This window comes from Nomascus leucogenys, chromosome 21 (assembly GCF_006542625.1).
Source record: "Nomascus leucogenys isolate Asia chromosome 21, Asia_NLE_v1, whole genome shotgun sequence".
NCBI classification, from domain to species: domain Eukaryota; kingdom Metazoa; phylum Chordata; class Mammalia; order Primates; family Hylobatidae; genus Nomascus; species Nomascus leucogenys.
Window position 1 is genome coordinate 60,328,669 of NC_044401.1, and position 21,095 is coordinate 60,349,763.

Below are 21,095 nucleotides of genomic sequence, written 5' to 3' on the forward strand. Positions count from 1 at the left end.
GCCGTATTGAGGCCCGTGACACCCACTTCCTTCCTTTTCTGGGGAAACGCCCCCTCCTCCACCGAAGCCGGCCGCAGCACGCCGCCTTCCCACTAGAGTTTGCGGCCTCGGCGGCCTCGACCACATCCCGCCCCCGGCCAAAACCCCACCACGCGCACGCGCACGCGCACGCGGCGAAGCCGGCGCCCCGGGCTGGGCGGGGAAGTGCCCGCGCCAGCCGAGGGTCCCGCGCTCCCTCCAGGAGGCGGGGCACGAGGGGGGCGGGGCGATCTCGAGGCCCCGCCTTGCCCTTGGCGGCGCTGGGCCATGCGGAGGCCCACGTGAGTAGACTGCCCGCTGGCCCACGGGCCGGGGCGCGCAGGCGCACGGCGGGGCTGGGTCGAGGGCGGAGGTGGCAAAAGGGTGAAGGCGAGGGAGGGAGTGCCTGGGAACAGGCGCATACGCTTGGCGCGGTGCCTCGCAGCTGTCTGCGGGTGGGGCCGCCGCTTTCCCTTGCAGACGAAAGCTGCTGACGGGAAAACCACGCGGGAGGGGAACGTCTAGGCCCTGGCCCTTTCCCCTCAAAGGCCGCGGGAACCTAGGGCCGGGGAATCCTGGCAGAGGCTCTGGGCATTATTACAGATGGTCGTTGAGGGTCGCAAGCACCAGGCCTCGAGGCCCTCCTCGGCCTGCTACCAGCTGTGACCTTTGGAAAGTCACTTGGCACGCGCCTCGGTTTTCCCTTTTCTTGAGGGCTTGGGGCCTGAGAGGCCAAGAAGAAGAGAGTTAATGTTGCAGTCACTACCTGCCTAGTGAGTATTTAGGTGCCCAGTCACGCCTTTGCTCTCGGAGCCGGTGCCTGGTGCAAGCACTGCGGTGGGTTCGTGCCCTAGCTTGGGGGCTGCAGGGCTGACTTGGCCGCACTGCCTATGCGAGCTTGGCCCCAATTTCCTCATCAGGGCACAGAACTTCCTTCAAATGTAATGAAAAGAGGTGAAATCTGTGTCACCTTTAGTCCCTGGCTCATAGTGGGCTCGTAATCCGGCTACAGGCTTCAGGCCGCGCACAGGGCATGTAACTAGAGCTGATCCTTTCATAGGAGGGGAACGCAGACACCATGCCAGCCGGCTGTGCATGCCCGCCGAACAGAGGTCGATTTCCATTCTGTCGGCTGGCCAGGGAGAAGGAATGCAGTTATTCATTTATTAAGTACACTCCCATTGATCCCTGCCGTAGACAAAGCTGCACAGTCTTACTTTGCAAATCTTTCTAGTTTAGTGTTTTAGAAAAGATAAAGGAAGCATTTCATTGATTATTTTTTCTAAATTTGCTCTTACGATTAGTCCTTTTCTAATGATCAAGAAGGAAGCGTGATTGATCTGTATTTGTGGAGGTTATTAGTGTATTGGAATAACATGGGACAAAACAGTAATAGGAGAGCTGGCAAAACCAGATACTCTTCAATTGTTAACTGTGTTGAAAGCTTGAAAAGTATTCATGTTCTGTGCTGTGTTACACTCTTTTTTTGGTCTCAAAAATACCCCTACCTCCATTGTCTCTAGGTGGTCCTTAAAAGCTGTTATTTTTTGTAGACGTTTATTTTGATCTTAATTTCACCTTTTCCTACCAGTAACCACTGTCAGATCCTGTTGCTACAGGAGTTCAGAGAAAATCCATTTGTAATATTATTTAGAGGATAACCACGCCCTGACTTCTACAGAGTGTTGAGTAAATCAAACTACTGTTCTTTCTGGAAAAAACCTGCAGCTGAAACTGGGATTAGGGATAAAGAAACCCAGCTGGAGTTTGCCCTTAAGTGCCAGTGATAGTTTCTGTTTCTGGTCTGTTTATCACACAACATGTTTTGCCAGGATGTGACTAGCTTTGTGTGAGCCTTTCATGACCGCACGCAGTATGCGACGCCATACATCTAAAATATGTACAAATAGCCGATTGATCCTGACCCCCTTGATTAACTGTCAGATGTTTGCTAAAGTCAGTGATTTTCCCACACATAGCTCCTTGTTGGAAAAGCAGCCGTTTGACTGATGTTATGTATGAATTATAATTTACAAATAAATTATTGAAAGCATATGAGGTCCAGTCAGATGAGATCCACAGGGGAAAAATACACATATGAGGGAATCCAGGGTTTGAGTTTTCCATTTAACCAGGTTTTTCATTTTAATATTTTAAACAGTTGCAGAGTCTAGCTACTAATGGTCCAGATTTTTGAAATTGGCATAAACGAGTTAGTTGTCCTTGGTCTTATTATTTCAGTTCAACATACATTATTTAACGTAGTATAACTAACTACAGCGATCATAATAAACATTTATTGCGATTGTACCATTTATATTTACTATTTAAATATACCATTTATATTCATGATTTCATTTTACAGTTGACCCTTGAACAACATGGGTTTGAACTACGCGGGTCCACTTATAGGTGGATTTTTTTCAATAATTTGAAAAAAAATTCAAAAAATTATTTCTAATAATTGAAATAATTTTTTCAAAGTGTAAGAAAAATTTTTGGACATTTGTGACAATTTGAAAAAAACAGATGAACCAAGTAGCCTAGAAATACTGAAAAAATTAAGAGAAACTTAGGTATATCATGAATGCAGAACATATGTGTAGATACTAGTCTATTTTATCATTTACTGTAAAATATACACAAATCTATTATAAAAATGTAAAATTTATTAAAACATGCGTACAGACAGACTACATGGCACCATTTGTAGTTGAGAGAAATATAAACAACAAAGATGCAGTATTAAATCGTAACTGCATAAAACTAACTGTAGTACATACTGTATTGTCATTTTGTAGCCACCTCCTGCTGCTATTGCCATGAGCTCAAGTGTTGTGCATATCCACTTAAAATGTCATGTGATGCTAATCATCTCTGCAGGAGCAGTCAGTCTCTCCAGAAAATTGTGTATCACAGTAAAAAGTGATCTTTTGAGGTTCTCATGTATTTTTCATTGTGTTTAGTGCAAGACTGTGTTTAGTGCAATACTTTCATTGTGTTCAGTGCAATACCTTGCGTAACACCATGGGACCCATGCAATGCTGGAAGCGCTCCCAAGAAGCAGAGAAAAGTCATGACATTAGAAGAAAAAGTTGAATTGCTTGATATGTATGGAGGTCTGCAGCTGCAGCTGCCCGCCATTTCAGGCACAGTTCATCTTGTAAACTTATGGGGTAGATACATACCGATAAATGTATTTTCCTTATGATTTTTCTTAATCACATTTTTTCTCTCACTTTATTGTAAGAATACTGTGTGTAATACATATAACATACAAACTATATGTTAATCACCTGTTCATGTTATTGGTAAGGCTTCCAGTCAACAGTAGGCTGTTAGTAGTTAAGTTTTTGGCAGAGTCAAACGTTAAACTTGGATTTTCGACTGCACAGTGGGCTGGCACCCCAACCCCTGCATCGTTCAAAGGCCAACTGTACTCTTTTTGGATAATGGGGAATAAAGCAATGTTTCTTATATGCTCTTCCACCTCTGGAAATTTATAGCATTGTTTTTACTTTTTTTTTTTTTTTAAGAAAAAAGAATCTTCCTGAAAAGTTATGCCTTTTAATTGTGAGATACATCCTGGCTATTTGTAATATTTCATTGAGAAATTTTTGTTTCCTCTAATATTTTTGTTGTTTTTTGTTTCAAGTGAAATAACTAAATGTGACAATGTTAGTGTGGACTTAAAACAGATCCTTTGTTTGATAAAGGGATCAATAATTTTATTTTAATGCACAGCAACTATTTGAGAATCTTTAAATAAAATTGATATTGGATGATGAGGATTTTAAAACAAGGGTTTTAGACTTAAGAAAAAGAAAGGTAATTTGTATTTATCCTGTCCTTTATTAAAATAAATTTGAAAATGTAGGAAATTAGTAGTAGTGGAAAACACTGATGGATAAAAATAAGCCATTATACTTTGGCCACCGTGGATTAGTTAAGGATACATATATGTAAATGTTGAGTATCATTGTTTGATTTACAAAATGCTTTCACTTCATCTCCTATAATCTGTTTCTCCTATACCACTTTGGTATAGGTATTGGTTAATCCCTTTAAGAAATGAAGAAAAACCTTCAGAGAGGCTGAAAGGAATTGCCCAGGGTCGTCTGAGTCCAAGTCCTGTAATGCCTTACACAGTAATAAGAATGTCAACATGTTGGGCGATGAATATTTTTGACTGAAACCATAGTCAATGTGGTGCACTGACAGTCAATACACCCAAATTACACTATGCCATTGACTGCTTTGTTCTGGTTTGTGCCTATTTCTAAGTAATAAGGATTACTGAATTTAACAATAGTGGGAACAGTGATGAATGAAATGAACAAGTAAAGCAGCCCCAGCTCTCATGGAGGTTGCAATCTAGAAAGAGATACAGAGAGAAAAATAATTTCAGTGTGTTAAGTGCTAAAAGATAAAGAGCACATGATCTAGATTAGGGTATTATGTAAAGCTTCTCAGGAGAAAGGATACCTTAACTAAAACCTGGAGGATAAGTAAAAGTTAGTTAAGTGAACACAGGAGGAGGTGGATGTTCTAAATAAAGGAATAGCAAGTGAAAAGACATGATGCAAAAGACAGCATCTGGTGTTCCAGGACTTGGGAAGTACAGTGTTAATTATTATAGATTTACATGTGTGTGTTGGGGCAGTGGCTTCAGTGAAGGAGGGAGTGATGAGAGAGGATAGATAAGAAGAAGGAGCCAAAGGACTTTGTGAGTAAAAGTTCTGGGGAGTAGGGTACAAGAATGCTGGGAGCTTCAAAACTGCAAGTAGGAGGAACAACCATTAAGAGACTTTTGTAGAAGTCCAGGTAAGAAATGATGGTTGCTGAAAAGGCTAGTAACATTGCAGATAAGATGGGGAATGAAAAAGTAAGATATTTGAAAAAATATATAGGAGTAGAATTAATGGGGGTTTGATGATTAGTTGGATGGAGGGAGAACAGAAGGTGGTTCCTGAATTTCTGACTTGGCAATTGGCAGGATAGTACTACTATTCACTGAGAGGAGAGACATAAAACAGGGGTATAAATTTGAAAGGAAGAATGTACAGGGGATGGTAACAAATTGAGTTTTAGACATGTTGAGTAAGAGGTACCTGTGAAACATCAAAGATATTAAGTAGGCTTTTGGCTTAGTGGGTTTGACAGTGACTTGGGAGATTTTAGTTGTAGACAGATATTGGGAGTTATTGGGTGTATAATACTTGCTTCTGTCTCATTAGGATTGGGAGAATAGAAATATCAAGTATACTTTTAAGTTATTTTTGAATAAAGGTATTATGTTTAATTTGCATGACAAATCTATAAGAAACCTCTAGGACAGGGAAACATTATTGAACATAGAAGTGGCTAGTGGCTTGAAGGGTTGCCTAATATATAAAGACATCCAAATTTTTAAAAGGTGGAGTAGGTAGAGGGAAATTTTAACTTGTTTTTTAAAATATGGCAAGAATTGTCAGATTGGGTTAAAAAATCAAGACCCAACTCTATATGCTATCTGCAAGAAACCCACCTCAAATATAAAGACATAGATATTACAAGTAAAAGGACGGAGAAAGATATGCCATGCAAAGCACTAATCAAAAGAAAAATGAAGTGGCTATATTAGACAAAGTAGACTTTAGAGTAAAGAATGTTACTAGGAAAAAAGAAGGACATTACATAATGAATAAGAGAGAAATTCATGAAGAATGCACAACAAGCATAGATATGAATGGACCTAACACAAAAAATTGAAAGAACCAAAGGTGAAATAGACAAACAATTTTAGTTGGAGATGTCAGTGCTCCTGCTTCAGTAATCCATAGAACTAGTAATCAGAAAATCAGTAGGGATATAGAAAACCTGAACAGCCCTATCAACCAATTTGATTCAGTTAAGTTTTAGAGAACATGACAACAACAGCAGAATACCATCCTTTCAAATGTATGTGGGAAATTCACCAAGTTGGATGATATTCTGAGACATAAAACCTTAACAAATGTAAAGAATTAAAATAATATAAAATATGTTCTCTAATCACAACAGAATTAAACTAAAAATTGATAATATTTGCATAATTCTCAAGTATTTGGAAATTAGACAACACACTTTTAAATAACTTGTAAGTCAAAGAGGAAGGCATAAGGAAATTAAAAACTATTTTGAATGGACTGGCAATAAAAATATAACACATCAAAATGTATGAAACTAAGCTAAAGCAGTGCTTAAAAGGTAATACATAGCATTACATGCTTATATTATAAAACAAAAGACCTCCAGTCAATGATGTAAGTCTCCACCTTAAAAAGTTTATAACAGCAGAGGAAATTAAATCCCAAACAAGCAGAAACTAGAAAATAATAAAGAGCAGAAGCAAAATTTTAAAAAAGATTCTAAAACCAAAAACTGGTATTTGAAAGGCAAAATTAATAAACCTCTAGCCAGACTTATTGGAAGGAAAAGTGGAGAAGACATAAGTTTTAATATCAAGAATGAAAAAGGTACTATCACTATAGATCCTACAGACATTAAAATGATAAGAGAATATCATAAACAATTTTATATCAATAAATTTGATAAATGGACACATTTCTTGACAGACACTCAAAGCTTACCTAAGAGGTACTAGGCAATGTAAAAACTTTCCCACAGAAAAAATCTGATGGCTTCATTGGCAAATCCTACAACATTTAAGGAAGAAGTAATACCATTTTTATACAGACTTTTTCAGACGTAGCAAAAGGAAGGAAAGCTGGGCATGGTGGCTCACGCCTGTAATTCCAGCCTTTTGAGAGCCCAAGGCAGGAGGATCACTTGAGCTCTGGAGTTTGAAACCAGCCTGGGCAATATATCGTGAGACTTCATCTCTACTAAAAATAAAAGAAAAAATAGCCAGGTGTGGTGGTGCATGCTTGTAGTCCCAGCTACTCAGCAGGCTGAGGCAGGAAGATCACTTGAGCCCAGGAGACAGAGGCTGCAGCAAGCTATGATTGTACACTGCACTCTGGCCTGGGTGGCATAGTGAGACCCTATCTTGGAAAAACAAGAGGAAAAGGAGAGAAAACTTTTCAATTTTATGTGGCCCGCATTACCTGCTATCAAAGGCAGGCAAAGAATTTATAAGAAAACTACAAGGCAGTATCCCTCATGAATATAGACATAAAAATGTTAAACAAAATATTAGCAAATAAAATCTAGTATATAAAAAGAGTAGAAAATACATCATGAACAAATGAGCCTTACTGCAAGAATGCAAAGTTGGTTCAGTATTCATAAATCAATCAATGTAATTTACCATTTCAACAGACTAAAGAAGAAAAAAGACATATGATTATCTCAGTAGATACAGAAAAAGCATTTTACAAAAATCTGTCATTCATTCCTGATAAAACTTTCAGAAAACAAAGAATAGAAGGAAATTTCCTCCACCTGGCAAAGGGGATTTATGAAAACACCTAACATCATACTTCATAAAGAAAGATAAAATGCTTTCCGCCTAAGATAAGAACAAAGCAAGAATGTTGGCATTCCCCACTCCTATTCAATTATTGTCCAGGAGATCCTAGCTAGTGTAATAAGGCAAGAAAAAGAAATAGGCATACAGATTGGAAAGGAAGAAATAAAAATGCCTTCATTTGTAGATACCATGATTATGAAGAAAATCCAAATAATTTACAAAAAGCTACTGGATCTAGCTGGGTGTGGTGGCTCACACCTGTAATCCCAGCACTTTGGGAGTCCAAGGCAGGCAGATCACAAGGTCGGGAGATCAAGACCATCCTGGCTAACATGGTGAAACCTGTCTGTAATAAAAATACAAAAAATTAGCAGGGCTTGGTGGTGGGCGCCTGTAGTCCCAGCTACTCCAGAGGCTGAGGCAGGAGAATGGCGTGAACCCAGGAGGCGGAGCTTATAGTGAGCCGAGATTGCGCCACTGCAGTCCAGCCTGGGTGACAGAGCGAGACTCTATTTATTTATTTATTTATTTATTTATTTATTTTTTGAGACAATCTACTGGATCTAGTAGGTGAGTTTAGCAAGCCCACAGGATACAAGGTCAATATATGAAAATGAACTATACTTTTTTATACTAACAGCAAATATTTTGAATGTGAAAACTTTTTAGAGTGTATTTACAATAGCATCCAATTTACAAATACCTAGGAATAAATCTAACAGAACATGTATAAGATTTGCATGCCCAAAACTGACATACATTGATGAGAGAAATCAAGACCTAAACTAGTGGTAAAATGTACCGAATTCATGGATTAGGATTCTCAATATTGTCAAAATGCCAGTCTTCCCAAATAGACAGATACAATGCAATTGCAGTCACAATCTCAGCAGTCTTCCTTGTGGAAATTGACAGGCTATTTCTAAAATTTATATAGAGAAGTAAAGAACCTAGAATAGCCAAAACAATTTTGACAAGGAAAACGTTGGATCATCCACACTACCTTATTTCAAGACTTGCTATAAAGTTACAACAATCAAGACAAAATGATTTTTAAAATTTTATGGTTAAAAAAGTGAGCTCTACCCTCTTAAGAAATTTTTAAGTGTACAGTATTGTTAACTATGAGCACAAAGTTGTACAGCAGATCTCTACAATTTTTCATCTTGTGTGACTGAAACTATACACCCACTGAATAGCAACTCCCCTTTTCCCCTACCTGCAGCCCTTGGCAACCACTATTCTACTTTCTGCTTCCATGAGTTTATTTTATGTAATTCCTGTACGAAGAATCATGCAATATTTGTCCTTCTGTGACTAGCTTATTTCACTTAGTATAATGTCCTCAAGGTTCATCCATGTTGTAGCATGTGACAGGATTTTCTTCCTTTTTAGGCTGAATAATATTCCATTATATACACACATCACCTTTTCTTTATTCATCCACCAGTGGACATTAAGGTTGTTTCTACCTCCTGGCTGTTGTGAACAATGCTACAGTTAACATGGGAATGCAGATATCTTATTTTAATTCTTTTAGATAAATACCCAGAAATGAGATTGCTAGATCATATGGTAGCTCTGTTTTTAATTTTTTAGGAAAATTATGCTATGCTCCATAGCAGCTGTATCATTTTACATTTCCACCAACAGGGCACAGGAGCTCTCATTTCTCTACATCCCCACCATCCCTTGTTATATCCTGGGTTTTGTTATTGTTGTTGTTGCTTTCAAATAATAGCCATCCTAACAGGTGCGAGGTGATATCTCGTGTGGTTTTGATTTGTATTTCCATGATGGTTAGCAATGTTGAGCATCTTTTCATATACCTGTTGGCCATTTGTATGAATTCTTTGGAAAAATGTCTATTCAAGTCTTTTGCCCATTAAAATTTTTTTTTGAGTTTTTATTATTTGAGACAGGGTCTTGTTCTGTCGCCCAGCCTGTTGTGCAGTGGCACAATCACAGCTCACTGCAGCCTTGACCTCCTGGGCTCAAGTGATCCTCCCATGTCAGCCTCCCAAGTAGCTGGGACTACAGGTGTGTGCTCCTGCGCCTGACTAATTTTTGTATTTTTTTTGTAGAGACTGAGTTTTGCTGTGTTGCCCAGGCTAGTCTGGAACTCCTGGGCTCAAGTAATCCTACTGCTTTGGCCTCCCAGAGTGCTGGGATTGTCAGCATGAACCACTGCGCCTGCTTTTGCTCATTTTAAAATTATGTTATTTTTGTTTGGTTGGTTCTTTTGCTATTGAATTATAAGAGCTCCATATATATTTTTAATATGAATCTCTTATCAGATTTTTTGGTTTACAAATATTTTCTCCCATTCTGTAGGTTGCCTTTTCACTGTGTTGATTATTTTCTTTGGTGTACAGAGGTTTGATGCAGTACCACTTGTCTATTTTTGCATTTGTTGCCTATGTTTTTGGTGTCATATTCAGTAAGTCATTGCTGTGACCAATGCCATGAAGGTTTCCTGTATTCTAGAAGTTTTATAGTTTTAGGTATTACATTTATGTCTTTAATCCATTTTGTGTTGGTTTTTTCTTTTCTTTTTTACTTTTTTCTTTTTTTTGAGACAGGGTCTCACTCTGTCATCCAGGCTAGAATACAGTGGTGCAGTCATAGCTCAGAGCAACCTCAAACTCCCTTGCTCAATATTTATTTTTTTTTTTGTAGAGATGGAGTCTTGCTATATTGCCCCGGCTGGTGAGTTGATTTTTGTGTGTGGTACAAGATAAGTGCCCAGTTTTATTCTTCTGCATGTGACTATCCAGTTTTCCCAATACCATTTGTTAAAGAGACTATCCTTTCCCCATTGTTTATTCTTGTCACTCTTTTTAAATATCAGTTGACTATATGTTCAGTTGATGAAGGCATAGACATATAGGTCCATGGAACAGCATAGAGTCCAGAAATAGACCCACACCAACATGGTCAATTGATATTTTTGACTAAGATGCCGATTAACTCATTGGAGAAAGGATAGTCTTCACACAGAATGGTGCTGGAGGAATTAGGTGTCCATATTTTTTTTTAAAAAATAACCTTGACACATACCTTGTACATCTGTAAAAATTAAGTAAAAATGTATCATAGACCAAAATGTAAAACCTAAAACTATAACACTGCTAGAACTTCCTGGCCCATTATGGTGGCCACATGTGGCTATTTAAACTAATTAAAACAAAATAAAATTTAAAAATTCAGCTCCTCAGTTGTTGCAGCAACATATCAAGTTCTCAGAAGTCACATCTGGCTAGCTATACCCAGTGTATTGGTGAGCACAGATTATAGAACATTTCTGCCATAACAGAAAGTTATATTGTACAATGCTGTTCTAGAAGAAAACAGGAGAAAATCTTTGGAATCTTAGGCAAAGATTTCTTAGGAAGCAATATGAACCATAGAAGCAAAATAATTGATAAATTGGGTTTCATCAAAATTAAAACCTTCATTCTTCAAAAAGCTCTGCTGGCCAGGTGTGGTGGCTCATACCTGTAATCCCAGCACTTTGGGAGGCCAAGGTGGGAGGATTGCTTGAGGCCAAGAGTTTGAGATCAGCCTGGGCAACACAGGGAGACTCATCTAAAAAAAAGAAAACAAAAAACAAAAACAAAACAAACAAAAACAACCTTTGCTAAGAAAATGACAAGCCACAGATGAGGAAAAAAAAATTGCAAAACATACATTTAGTACAGAACTGGCAACCAGAATATAAAAAGCATAAGTTTCAAAATTTAAAATTTAATAACATAATCATAGTCTGAGAAGTCCTAAACATTTTAATAACAAAAGAAAGTAAAAAGTGGGCAAAAAAATTTGTACAGACACTTCATCAAAGAAATATGGATGGCATATCATTTAATTTTTCTAATCTTTTTTCTTTTTTTGGCTCTATTACGTTGGTAACTTACAACTTTTCTAACCTTATACAGGTATGCTCCATTTTTAAAAAATCAATAAAGATTATCTGGTTGAGAAGTTTATCATCTACTTTTATTTTCTTTGTACCTCACTGGATCTTAATTTTAAAGTGCAAATCCTAGCAAATAAAACCTGAGGAAGAAAGTCTCTAATTGGGTGTGTGTGTGTGTGTGTGTGTGTGTGTGTGTGTATGTGTGTGTGTCTAAAAAAGCAAACATCTTTTTATAGTTGTTTCTGGTTGTCCAAGAATAGCAATATTGAATGTAAAAGGAAGCAACAGGCTCTTGGGCAATCATTTATAGCTTTATCAGTGTATACGATCATGTTAATAAACTGGCTTGTTCAGCCTGTTTGGACCATGAGAAAATGTGACCTTCCTAATTGTATTCAAATCCGTCAGAGTTGAAAAGAAATATGTGATTTGTTTTTCTTGTCTTTAACCTGTCTAGATTTTGCCTAAGCAAACGTGGTAGGCAGAATAGCGACCCCCTTAAAGATATTCATGTCCTAATCCGCAAACCCTGTGAATATGTTGCCTTACATGGCAAAAGGGAGATTGAAGACGTGATTAAGGATTTTGAGATGGGGAGATTTCCTGGATTATGCAGGTTGGACCATTGGAATCACAAGTGTCCTAATAAATGAAAGAGGAAGGCAGGAGAGTCAGAGTCAGAATGATGCAATGTGTAAATGGCTCAACTGGCCATTCCTGTCTTTGAAGATGGGGTCAGGCCACAAGCCAAGGAATGGAGGCAGCTTCTTGAACCTGAAAAAGGCAAGAAAATGGATTCTCCCCTAGTGCCTTCAGAAGGAACGTGGACAAGCAGAACTGTAAGATAGTAAATTTGTGTTGTTTTAAGCCTTTAAGTTTTTGGTAATTTGTTACAGCAACAGTGGGAAACTAGTGCAGCATACCTACAGGACTGTTCCATTTGGAAGTTCTAAAACACAGGCAACTGATTATTTTTATTTAAATCAGGAGCACAAATCATTTTAAGTTTCACTGCCAGTGCTACCTTGCTCTCTAGTGAGCAGGTTTTTGACCCTTGCCCTCCTGCCCAACTCTGTGAAATACTTAGTTCAAAAAGTATGCACACTGAATGTGCTAAAAAGGGTAAAGGTACCGTGAGTCAACCCAAACATTAGCAGTCCGGGGTATGTGGGCTGTGGGCCACCTGCACACAATCGCCATTGTATGTTTGCACCACCATTTGTTTATTCATTTACTAGTTGATGGACATTTGGTTTGTTTCCAGTTTGAGGTGATATTGATAAAGCTGTTTATAATTTGCATATAGGTTTTTGTATAGACATATATTTTCATTTCTTTTGGATTAATACTTGGTAGTAGGATTTCTGGATTTTTTAGTAGGTGTGTTTATTTTTTTTTTTAACTTCAATTGTTTTTCAAAGTGGTTGTACTGTACTCTACCCGTAATTATGAGAATTTATATTAGTCCATTCTCACATTGCCATAAAAAAATGCCTGAGACTGGGTAATTTATAGAAAAAAAGGTTTAATTGGCTCATGGTTCTGCAGTCTGAACAGGAAGCATGGTGTCATCTGCTCTGCTTCTGGGCCTCGAAGCCTCAGGAAAGTTAGTCATGGCGGAGGGAAAACAGTGGGCCAGCACTTCAAATGGCTGGAGTAGAAGGAAGAGAGGGTGCAGGAGGTGCTACACACTTTTAAACAACCAGATCTCATGAGAACTCACTCACTCTACAGTATCAAGGAGGGATGGTGCTAAACCCTTCATGAGAACTCCGCCCCCATGATCCAGTCACCTCCCACCAGGCCCCACTTTCAACAATAGGGATTACACTTCTACATGAGATTTAGGTGGGGACACAGATCTGAAGCATGTCAGAGTTTCAGTTTAAAATACTATAGAATAGTACAAAAAGAGCTATTAAAGACTTCCATCCACCCCCAAGTCCTTTGGCCCATTATGAAATTTCTAGTATTAGCAGAAATACTAAAATTTGTTAAGTCTGGTTGGGAGACTAACTCAAGTGATTTACATATGGTTTATGTATAAATGAACCATAATTATTTGTTATTGAAAATGGCCATAATTTCTTTAGGCTACTTAAATATGCTCTGTCTCTTCAGGTATAATGAGAACTGCCATAATACTACCTGGATTGTTGAGGGATTATCTTTTAGCATTGTTAGATAAGGGAGTCGGGTGGAGAGAGGAGTATGAAAGTATATGTGGGTCTGAATTTACACATTCATAGAGACCATGCTAAATCACAGCTTTGTTATAAGAATTGAAAGAAGGAGGAAGAGAGATTGGGATCCCCTGGTTAGAGGGAGCAAATTGGAGAATGTTGTGAACCAGGGTTACTGGAGCCAGAGGCGTTGTGATTAATGGTTAGTTTATAGGATTGAATGGTCAGTTAGCAGCAAAAAGAGCAGTGACTGCCTGATGTTCAGTTCTATATGCACCTTCTTTTTGGGCCACTGCTAGATATTCCTTCCTTAATGAAAGACTCCTCCTTGCCCTTGGCTCCAAAACAAGCAGATTAAGTGCAGTTTCAAAAATAATCTTTTTTTACCCCTCAAAGGCATTGACCCTCTTTGTTTGGAAGGAATTGTGCTAGGTACTAACAATACAGAAATGAACTAGTTGCAGCTTTTGCCTTTAAGAACTCTGACTTTTCTTTGCATCTCTTAGAACTCTGATACCTTACACATCTCCCCCAGGCAAGGTGGGCAGGTAGAAGTGCAGACACAGGAACATAGCTGGATGGCACCTCACATAGTGAAGCACTGGGATACTGAGGAATATACATGAGGTCAGATGATCTGGCTTTGAATCCCAGGTCTGGTGTTCTGGTTTGGTCAAATCACTTCAACTTTCTTTTTTTTTTTTGAGATGGAGTTTCGCTCTTGTTGCCCAGGCTGGAGTGCAATGGCATGATCTTGGCTCACCGTAACCTCCACCCCCTGGGTTCAAGCGATTCTCCTGCCTCAGCCTCCTGAGTAGCTGGGATTACAGGCATGTAATCCTGTAATCCTGGCTAATTTTGTATTTTTAGTAGAGACAGGGTTTCTCCATGTTGGTCAGGCTGGTCTCGAACTCCTAACCTCAGGTGATCCACCCGCCTCGGCCTCCCAAAGTGCTGGGATTATAGGCGTAAGCCACTGCGCCTGGCCCAAATCACTTCAACTTTCTAAAGACATTTCTTGTTCCGTAAAATAGGGATGTATCAGAAAAAATGCTATTTTAGCAGCCAGTTTGCCCTGTAAGTGGAAGCTAAGAATGACAGAATTATAGCTTTTTTTTTTTTTTTTTTTTTAGGCCAAGGTAAAGGCCTAATCTAGAGAGGAATGACTGGGAACTGAGGGCTAAAATTGCTCTCCATAGTAAAGAAACAAGAATTTTTGGTTTTCACTTGAGGCTGGAAGGAAGGTTTTTTTTTTGCTGTTCTTTTGTGTTGCTTTTGTTTGTTTAGGCAAGTGGGAAAGAAAAAGTAGACGCTTGCCTGCCAACAGGCTGAGAAGAGAAGTTGCTCCTCCCATGAGTGAAAAGGAAGAGGGAGCTTTAATGGCTGATTCTCAATTTTAAATTGTTTCCTATTCCTTGTTGTAATCTTCTTCCACTAAAGATCTGTTCTTCACAAAGCCCAGATGATAGTGGTGCTTTGGGGACAGGAAGGAGAGAGAGCTGTGTCCACACTAGTGAAATAAAGAGAGGGGAGATGATGAGAAGGAACAGATAATTGGGTTGGAATCAGGATTGAGGATGAAACAGTGACAAGGGATCATGAAGAAGGTGTAAACACCCTCCTTAGAATGGTTACTTACTGAACTTGGGTCTGCCCACCCAGAGCAGCAAAGCCACACACTGACATCGGGATTGCAGGGAGAGAAAGTGAGGCATTTATTGCAGGGCACCAAGCAAGGAGGATCAGGGAGTTCATGCTTAAGACCTGAACTCCCAGATGGCTTACACAGGTAAGGGTTTTTAAAGGCAGCTTAGCAGAGGTTACAGGCAAAGTCATAAATCGATACATGAGGCTACATATTGGTTTAAACCTAAAAAGGTGGGATATCTCAAATTGGAGTAGGAGTGGAAGGGTACAGCCCACAGATCATAGGTGGATTCAGAGATATTTTCTAATGTGCAATTGTTTAAGGAGGTGAAGCTTTGTAGAAAAATTTGAGGTCAGCAGAAAAGAATGTTAGCTCTGGCCTGTGGGCAATAACTTCCTCCAGGCCCTTCAAGAAGAAATTTAGAACAAAGAACAGTGGTCAGAGTTCCGTCCTCAGTTCCCCCTTATCTGAGGTTTACCTGCCAGCTGACAGCATTTTTCCTTTGGTAGTGGTCTGGGTTTTTGAAAAACAACTCAAGGACATATGTTAAGATACTATCTATAGTTTCTTTAGGGAACCAAACATCTCATGACTTCCATGGCTATTGTTTTAAGCTACTATTATTTTATTTTATTTTATTTTATTATTTTTGAGACAGTGTCTCACTCTGTTGCCCAGGTTGGAGTGCAGTGGTGTGATCTTGGCTCACTGCAGCCTTGACCTCCCTGGGCTCAGGAGATCCTCCTACTTCAGCCTCCTGAGTAGCTGGGACTACGGGTGTGTGCCACCATGCCTGGCTAATTTTTATATTTTTTGTAGAGATGGGGTTTTACCATGTTGCCCAGGCTGGTCTTGAACTCCTGGGCTCAAGCAGTCTACCTGCCTCAGCCTCCCAAATCATGAGCCACTGTGCTGAGCCTGCTATTATATTACTTTATTGCTTAACAAGTTGCTTATTTGCTTCTCAGGGCTAGCTAGGTGCCTGGAATTGCCCTTGAAGGAATTCAAGATTTTCCTTTATTTTCATGCTTGGGTTGCAGAGGGGCTCACGGGCCCCCAAGGTAGGGTCTCTGCTCCTTCTCAGGATCCTTCTCAGAAAGAAATTATTAAGGAGACTCTGGGTCTTCTATAGGTAGTGAGATGTGGTGTAGAATTTGTATTTGAATGTTAAAGATAGTGCAACTTGGGACCATTCAGACATCAGGGATAATATCTACTTGACAAGACTGGGAGGTTTAAAGGAGAATGTAAGTGAAGGCCCTTCACAAACTAAGGAAATATATTGTCATTCCTAAGATAAAACATTTTTTCTGTAGAGATTTATTTTATTTATTTATTTAGAGATGGAATCTCACTCTGTCGCCTAGGCAGGAGTATAGGGGCACAATCTTGGCTCACTGCAACCTCTGCCTCCCGAGTTCAAGTGATTCTCCTGTCTCAGCCTCCTGAGTAGCTGGAACTAAAGGCGTGCGCCACCACACCTGGCTAATTTTTGTATTTTTAGTAGAGGCGGAGTTTCGTCACGTTAGCCAGGCTGGTCTCGAATTCCTGATCTCAGGTGATCCATCCACTTTGGCCTCCCAAAGTGTTGAGATTACAGGCGTGAGCCATTGTGCCCGGCCCAAGATTTATTTTAAAAAAGGAAGTCAGATTTGAATCCAGCACTGCTAAAAAAATATGAGAATAGTTATCTGGAAGTCATAAGCTGTATGAGAGGTTTCTTTATGAATTTATTCAGTTCAAATTGATAGTTAAAACATAATTTGGATAGAAAGATAAAAGTTTTTTAAATGACTGGATGTGGCCCAAATATGTCATGTTAAGACATGTAGATTTAGGATCCCACAGTAATAACATCAGACCCATTTAGTGGGAACAGAAAGAAGCTTTTGGTCATGCAATAGTTAGCTGAGATTGTGGATAGCTATGAAAAAAAGGAAATGGTTATGTTGCAAAGGAATGGGAAGTAACCTTTCAGCTATATGCCAGACTCTTGGTATAGATTATCTTTCTTGATGCCCATTACTGCCCAAAGAAGTACATGGTAGCATCTCTACTCTTGAGAAGGGGGGAACTGCACATTAAAATCATTAGTAACTTGCTCCAAGTTATAACATTTCAATGACAGAAATGGTATTAGAATTCTTATCCACCTCGAGGCCCATGTTCTTTCCATTCCACCATGTTGCCATGTGGTCTCTGACACAGACCTAGCACCTAAGCCTTGTGTGGTTCAGGTCTCCTTGTCCCAGTTTTATACCAAACCCTAATTGTTTTTCTGCAGAGAACTTTTACAAAAAGCTTCTCACAAGACTTTATGAGATACCATAGGTGATAAGTATGTGACTTATGCTCAGGAGTAAATAGGTTAAATTCCTGGATTGTCTAAAGTTTCATTTACCTGGGACCAACCATCTATTGTGAGGTCATTATAAATGTGCTGGCAAACTCTTTCCATTAGTGATTCTTGCATACAGTATGCACTTCTTATGTTGTTGGACTCTTTGTGTTGTTGTTCAGAATTCACCTTAGGGGTTTTCTCAAACTCTGCATTCTTATTCTATAGTGGTTTTTGGCTTTCTTTTTTCTCTCCAAGCTGGGTGGATGATGCAGTTTCGCTTCTAGGTGTTAGGATTCTCTTTCACACTGGTTTGTCATGACCTTAAAGTATTTTAAGATGTTCCTTTGGTAATTTTTTTTTTAATGTTGTGCCCTAGTAAGCTACAGATTTGTTTTACCAAATGAGTTTAAAATGCCAGCAGCTGGAGACTCCATGGCATTGTCTGAGTTGACCAAATGTAAAAACCCACCAGTGGTCTACCTTTTTATTTTCTTGATTTTAGTAGACTTTTTTGGTTCCAGACCTGAAGGCTTGTTATGCTTCTGAATTGGCCTCTGGGTTGTAAGAGTTGCTTAACGTGGCATATGATACCAAAGATGGAAAAATGTGTATGATAATTATAATAATCTTATTATAAATTGCCATCATACTCTCTCCTGTCAGATAATTGATGAGGCCTAAACGTTGTTCTGAGCTGCAACCACCCACAAAAACCACACACACGGCGTTTTACTCAAAACTTTACTTCAACCACTACTTTGTGATGCAAAACTAGTGGAATTTTGGGTACTTTCTGTAAAATTGAAATCTTTATGGGGGTTTTCCAACATTCTAGTTGATTGTTAAATTATTAGTGTAAGGAACAAGACCAAGGCAGAGTTTGCCAATGAACACTGACTTCTGTGGTAGGAGAGGACACCAGTGTGCACCTGCACATTCTCCCTAGGTAGAAGCCACCTTGATTGGGCCGAGGATGGATTCTCCCTTTGAAAAATGCAGTTATGTAAGAGCTATATACAAGAGATTTGTAGTTGTGAAAGATAAAGACTTTAGGAGCTCACTCGCTGCTTATCTTTGCCACAAAGTTTTCGGTCTTGACAAAATATTCAGAGTCAATACTTTCTAATGTGTAGATCCATCATCTCATGAAAGAGATTTGAAAAGAAAAAACAAATCGATCTGTATTGTTCCACATGTAGGACAAAATAAAGTTCTGCATGAGTGCTTTGTGTAAAGGGAGAACTGTTATGGGAAACTGATTACTGATATCCCCACTCTGGAAGGGAGATAGCAAGTGGGAAGAGCTCTCTGTATTTTGCTTAGTCAGGATATCTTTATTTATTCTGGAGCTGAGTCCTTGGACAAGTTACTTTACTTCTTTAGGGCTCAATTTCTTATCTTATTTAAAGTAAGTTTCACTTCTTTTGTACAGTGTCTCAAGAGCCTTCAGTAAGAGTCCTTTGTTATTATATTTTGTCTTATGTAAAAGTGACTTTTACTGTCATATAATTTGTCTTCTAACAAGCACATATGTTATCAAAATCTGTAAAAAAAAAAAAAAAAAAAAAAAAGTGTTTTGGCAAAAACCCAACTCTACTTCTATATGTATGTAGTTATGCTTGTAATAGTTTCGAAGGAGTAAATTTCCCTCCATGCCGCTCAAAAGTCAGGCTAAGGGTCTCATTATTAGCCTTAAAATAACTATCAGAAACTTTCAGGCTATTGCCCATTAAGGCTTTATCCAAGCCGTCTATAGTAGGAGTATACAGAGATCTACAATTGAATTTTTAACAGGTTATTTTCTTAATTTACTCTAGAGATCTTAATAATTTCCCACTAGCACATGGCATGTCAATGCAGAACTTTCCAATGAACTGGATGGGACTTGGGAGACAAACAGCTTTGTATTTGCTGCTGCAAAGACAGAGTTGTTGATTAGCATCCATAGATAAAGTATGCTTGCTTTATAATTTATATTAGGAAGTACTCAGTGAAACACAGTGAAAGAGCACGTTTTACAGGAGCAAAATCAAGCAATTCATTTCCAGAAAGTGCAACCAAATAAAAAAAAATTGGCTGAATGAAGAACAATGAATAAGGAACATGAACTTGAAAGCAAACTAAGTGAATAGTATCACATTTTTAAAGAATGAGATTAAAGTCATATTTTATATGTTGGGGGGCAGGGTAAATACAGATAAATACAGCACTAGGAGAAAACTGAACAGGGTGGAATATCATTTAGACCTTTAGGACGACAGCAAACAGAGTGGAAGCTTTACTTGTAGAGAGAAACAGGGTAATCACTACACAATATTAGGGGCATGGAAAGGGTAAGATCCCATAAATGTTAGAGAAGTGGAATGGAATTTCCCAGACCCTTTAACAGATGGATTAGTTAGGGAAATTTGCAAATGCTTGAAACTTGAATTGGTGCTGTAGCAAACTGTTCATATTAAATAAAACGGCTTAATTAAATAACATTGGCTTTCTTGCATGTTAGCGAGTACTACCGTACTTTCACGCTGATAACACTAATTCTTCATCCGGGTAGGTAACTTTGAAGGTGACTTGGACCTTGATCTTAAAATAGAGGTGTTGGAAAGGCACAATGTGAAGGAAGCAGGCAGAATTACAATTACACATCAAAGGCCACCGGAGTTTTAACTTCAAATTGTATGTTTCAATTCTACTAGCTTTAGTGTTCACACCCAAACGGCAAGGGTAGGATCTACTGCATGGAGGGTGGAGTGGCATTCCAATTTCATTTATTTTCTGCTGAAGCTGGCACACTGAATGAAGATTTATATCTTAAGTGACAGGATTCAAACGGAACATGACAAACCTGTAAAAGCTGCAACTTGGCATGTCAATGCAGAACTTTCCAATGAACTGGATGGGACTTGGGAGACAAACCACACACACTGCCACATCGCGTTGGGCAGTGTGAGAGATCAAAGAGAAAGCCCAGGGGAAAAGCAAGTCCTTGCTAGCTAACGTGTGCATTGTGGGGGTTAGCATAGATTGCCATTTTGCTTACAGATAAAAGTAGGTATCTGTCTTAGGCTTGCCTTACGATGGAAAAATTTTGTGGAGACAGGCTGCACTGACTGGAAAAAATTAATTTGTTTTTAAGTTATCAAATTGATAAAATAGAAGCATTAGTTACGAAACTAGCCATTTAACTGGAATTTAATCTTGACCCAGTTCCCAACATTGGGTGGTATTATTTACCAAAGCATAGAGAAAATCAGTGTCAAAAAAAGCAGCCAGGGCAAGCACTGATTTGAGGAGGGAACAGGTTTTACTACGTTTGGACAGGCAAGGTGGCTCTGTAAAAACATTTTACACTTTGCTGAAGGACCCTGACCACTGGGCATGAGCTAAAACAAATTTCAGCTGTTCCTGATACTTCCACATTGCGTACAGCAAATTAAAGATGCCCCAGTAAAAGCATAAGAGACAGGAGATTTAGTAGGGCGCTCCCGACAGCCTGGCTGGCAGTCACTAATCCAGAAGAATGAAAGAGTGTT

General features: G+C 39.0%; 1 long non-coding RNA gene across 1 annotated transcript in view; it reads left to right on the forward strand.

Moving 5' to 3' along the window:
• The first annotated feature begins 203 nt into the window (after nt 1–203).
• The window catches only part of LOC105738826, a 42,846-nt gene continuing 21,954 nt past the window's right edge, over nt 204–21,095 (forward strand). Inside the window, exon 1 of the long non-coding RNA XR_004027625.1 lies at nt 204–320. This is a non-coding gene — a long non-coding RNA (uncharacterized LOC105738826). The remainder of the gene's footprint in view (nt 321–21,095) is intronic.